The sequence below is a fragment of the Myotis yumanensis genome, unplaced genomic scaffold (assembly GCF_028538775.1).
Source record: "Myotis yumanensis isolate MYYU_CA2020_CCGP unplaced genomic scaffold, mMyoYum1.0.hap1 SCAF_11, whole genome shotgun sequence".
NCBI lineage: Eukaryota > Metazoa > Chordata > Mammalia > Chiroptera > Vespertilionidae > Myotis > Myotis yumanensis.
Genome location: NW_027223762.1, coordinates 14646504 through 14651543, shown reverse-complemented (window position 1 = coordinate 14651543; position 5040 = coordinate 14646504).

The following is a 5040-nucleotide window of genomic DNA, read 5'->3' as shown; positions in this document are numbered from 1 at the left end:
CAAAGTTTCAGTGTGGAAAGTTAAAAAAATTCTGGTGATGGATGTTGGTGATGTCTGCACAAGTGTATGAATGTACTTACTGCCACTGAACTGTACACTTAAAATGCTAATGTATATTCACCACACACACCACACAAAAACTTAGTGAGAAAGGTATTGTGCTATTGACAAAAGTTTGCATTTGTTTAAATCACGTTTTTCAACGTGTGTCCCATGAAAGCATTCATGAGGAAGAGACTGTTTGACGAATCAGCCAGGGAACCCTCTATACACAAAACACATTCATCACAGAGAAGTCACGGAGGAGATCCCCATTGAAAATGATTAAGCTTTGTTTAGTCCTGCATTTCACACGTGTATTTGACCCTAGGACCTTTGACCTTTTCCCAGAGAGCCCTTAAACACTGCTATAACTACCTGCAAAATATCAGTTTGAAAAGCACTATTCAAATTTTCCTCCAATCTGTATAGCATGTGTGTCCGGAAGGAAATGGGTAGTTTCCTTCATGGACTTTGGAAGCTCAATTCTTTATAGATATACTTAGTGAACTTTGTAATTAAGCAACTAGAGATTAGCAATTAGAGGTTAATTAACCTGTGATGCTTTGTTAGTTTCATAAAGAGATCATATATGAAAAGCTCTCTGTGTAGATAGGTGCTCTGACTTGAAAATGGGTTGTTTGGATTTTGCCAATAATGGTAACAACCACTGTCACCGGGTGGGGGTGGGCAGCTAGCTGGGCTGCAGGGATGTGACTTGCAAATAAAAATCAGTCAGGTGACAGTAACTGTCTTACAACTGGCTTTTTTTTTGTCTGCCCCCGACTGATGCAAGTGGTGTATTAGTCCAGTGTGAATGGAGAAGCGAATGTAAGAAATGGTCTTGCTTTTGTAGTTTTTACTTCATGCCTGGAGTTTTTCCTGAATTTCCATCTGGAAATAGTTGCAGAAAAAGAAATGATCTCACAGTGCATCTCATTCCCACAAATGAACATTTGGGCAAATTATTTTTACCTACTAGATTTCATATTCCCTATCTCTAAAATAAAGAGCTTGGATTAGATTGCAAAAGGCTCCTCCAGTTTAAAACACACACACATTTTCCCAGCTAAAAGGGGTAATTTTCCTTTTTCTTGGCAAATCAATATTTGTCTTTACCTTATGAAGATTTTGAAGTCTAGATATTTTCTGTTTTATAAGTATTTGCGATTTGCATAGTGTTTTTATTTCATATCAACCGAACACTTTTCTTAACAATTCTGTTCTTCTGCCACTTTTATTGCCACTTTTAATTGTTCTTAGAAAAGGTGGAAGTTTTAAAACTTCAGCTATTTTAGAAGAGAATAGAACATTTAAAAATGAAATAAAACAGCTTTAAAAACACCTGGAAATGGCAACCTTCAAGGACAACCATTAAAAAAATTAAAATGGAGTGTAACACTTCCCAATCAAAAATGAGAAAGAAATGGAATAAGAAAACAAATATGCTAGAAACCCAATACCACAAAAAGGAGAAAAACATTAGAAAATAAAGCACAAGGTGAAAAGGTGGGAATAAGCCCAAATATTTAAATAATCAATAAAATGTAAGTAGCTTAAATACTAGTATACTAGCTAAAATAGACTTAGGATGGTTTTAAAAACAGTAACACAAAATTCAGCCATGTTCTTTTGCAAAAGACATACCAAACACTTAAATACATGGTATTACTGGACTAAAGGGGTCCATTTGCCTGTGCATATCAAAGCCGGATCAAACACACACAGGAGTTTGCAGCCAAGAAACCAAGGGTAACCTCAATTTATGTATTTATGTATTTATGTATTTATGTATTTATTTATGTATTTATTTATTTATTTAAAATATATTTTTATTGATTTTTTACAGAGAGGAAGGGAGAGGGACAGAGAGTTATAAACACCAATGAGAGAGAAACATCGATCAGCTGCCTCCTGCACACCTCCCACTGGGGATGTGCCCGCAACCAAGGTACATGCCTTTGACCGGAATCGAAACTGGGACCTTTCAGTCCGCAGGCCAACGCTCTATCCACTGAGCCAAACTGGGTAGAGCAGGGTAACCTCAATTTAAAAGACACACCACAAAAGAAGATGCACGAGTTGTCAATTAGCACATGAAAAGATGTTCAACATTATTAGTCATCAGGGGAGTGAAAATTAGAACCACAGTGAGAAACCATTTTACATCTACTCAAATAGTTGAAATTAAAGTAACGGACACATCAAATATTAGACAAAAGGTGGAGTAGCTACAATTCTTATACATTGCCAGTGGGACTGTAGAATACACTCATCTTGAAAAACTAGCTAGCAATTTCTTTTGAAGTTAAACACGCACCAATCCATAATTTCTACCACTGGTGATTTACCTAAGAAAAATGAAAAGAGGTCCATCTATGTTAGGCACATTTTTGCATTATGCCCCACTTGGACCGACTTGCCTCAAACTTACAAAAATTTCTGAGGAACCATAAAACCGGACTCTTACTGTAATCCCTAGAAGCCAGGCTTCTCCCATCACCCCTCACTATCTGGTTTGTGCTGGTCCCTATCTCTCGGCCCCCACCTTGGGCCAGCCCCCTCCCTACCCATGATGTACTGCAGAATAATTCTTCAAGGAGACTTTTCCTGGGACCAAATAACCTCCTGGCTAAAAGTCAACTCTGGGATTAATTTAACTAGAACTTAGCCTGGGAGGCCCTTACTCACCCTTTATTCTGGCTGGTAGTACTTCTCAGGATCTCCCTTGACATTTTTAAATTTTTAATGTGCCTTTGCCTTATAACATCTGGTTGGAATTATGCTATTGCTGTTAGAGTATACAATGACCCCCTATCCCCAAGCCTTTACCTCCTCTTATTGTGTACACAGGTCTACCCCATAACTCTTAAACTTCTCCTAAATCCTCACTATCTCTCTCAAATCCTCAACCTAACACATCACCTCCTCAACACCACCAACCCCACTCTCTCGAGAAACTGCTGGCTCTGTCTTCTCCTCTCATCAACTAGCTACATGGCAGCCCCAACCTCCTTACATGCATGGGGACAACTCTAGTCTATCCTGAAAGGGTGAGGACTACGCCCTCCATCTTACACTGTGTCCTCCATTTTGGGGCAGCCATGTGCTTGGCAAGGAGCTTCTTCCCGGAAGTCTAAGCCTCTGCTAGCCACACTCAGGAACAAGACACCGACTTGCGCCTGGCCAATCGGCAGGGCCCACAGTCCTTTCTCCCCCCCCTTACTCCAACCCCCTTATAAAACCTCTTTCCACACAGAGTTCTCGCTCTCTGCTTCCTGCCTCTGCGTCGGTGAGGTGGGGGAGCCGAGCTAGCTCGAATAAAAGACTCTCTGCTTTTGCATCGGACTTGGCTGGCTCCCTGGTATGGTCTAATGGGGATCTTGAAATCTGGGCATAACATATCCTTCCACTATAAGATACATGGAAGCCCCCATTCCAACTCATGTGCCTTGATGAAGTTTATAACTTACAAATCACAGAAATGACCAGAGGAACCCTCACAGGCAGAGCTGTTCAGTTACTCCAGTCATATTCAAACAACATACCTGAACACTCATCCAACAAAGTCCCCATCTTGGGACCAGTACCAACCAACAGTGTCCTAGCATATCAGGCACCTCTTTGCATCCATAGCACACTCCCTGCAGGAAAGGCTTTAGGACATCTTGATGAACGCTTATGCAACTTTACTCTCAACCTTTAGCCTTCCTCTGACTGGGCTATTTTGTCACCCAAACAGCCCCTCTTCTGAAACCCTTTTGATTCGCAGCCTGGTCCATCATCTCAACGACCAATACTTCCCAGTTCTGTTTAGGTCGGCCCCTTTCCTGTGTTAGCTATTTCTCATGGCAGAGTTGCCATTCACATTTACAATCTAACTGCCGCTGATTCCCCTCCCACAGTCTCACACATTCTAAATTTTGGGTGGAGGCTGAGAGGAAAAATATATTTTTTTGAGAACACCACCACTGGGGCTACACAGGTCAATCCCAAAGGTCCTTATGGGGGCAACCTTGGCTGGAACTTTTTCTGTTTGGGAAAACGAAGACAACCTCTTTACCACTTGCGTGAGTCCACAGCCAGTGTGGCTTTTGCGGGTTCAAAGACTTGGAGGGAGGGCTGACACGCAAATGATACACACAAGACGGAATATTAATTTTTATAATTACCAGGGGAACCAGAGAATAACTCAACTAAAGAAGTCGAGTTCTCGCCAGAACCGGTTTGGCTCAGTGGATAGAGCGTCAGCCTGTGGACTGAAGGGTCCCAGGTTCGATTCCGGTCAAGGGCATGTACCTTGGTTGCGAGCACATCCCCAGTGGGGAGCGTGCAGGAGGTAGCTGATCGATGTTTCTGGCTCTCTATCCCTCTCCCTTTCTCTCTGTAAAAAATCAATAAAAAATATATTAAAAAAAAAAAAGTCGGGTTCTCCATGTTACTCCTTTCCCAGCTGCTTTTATTAGCTAGAATACACAATTGCCTTTAGGAATGCAAACAGACATATCAATGGTAATGTTTAGCAAACAGTAAGATTGCCAGGTCTTGGGGGAGTTTGCTTTAGGCCATTGAGTCAGCAGCAGGTAATAAAATGTAGATATTCACCCTGTGAATATCAAAAGGAGTCCTGGTCAGCCTTCTGCCAGACTCCTCACAATTTATATCAATTACTGTTGATCTTGGTCGCCAGCAACCACTGAGAACATTTTCTGCTTAGAAAATCAGGGAATCTCCCGGCGGGGAGGGGCACTGCGGCCTCAGCTCTCCACAGGGACTCAGGGCCTCGCTCAGCTGGTCAGGACCCCCTCGCGGTTTCTCTGTGGGAGGGGCAGGAGGAGCTCCCAAAATAACGCCTGTTCACCACCAACACCCCTGCCGGCCTCCGCCCCCCCCCCCCCCCCCCCCCCCCCCCCCCGAGGGCCCGCAGGTGAGACTCAGTCACGGAACTCACCCTGGTGACAGGGAGCCCAGCTCTGGCGCCCCAGGCTGCCTACTCAGCAC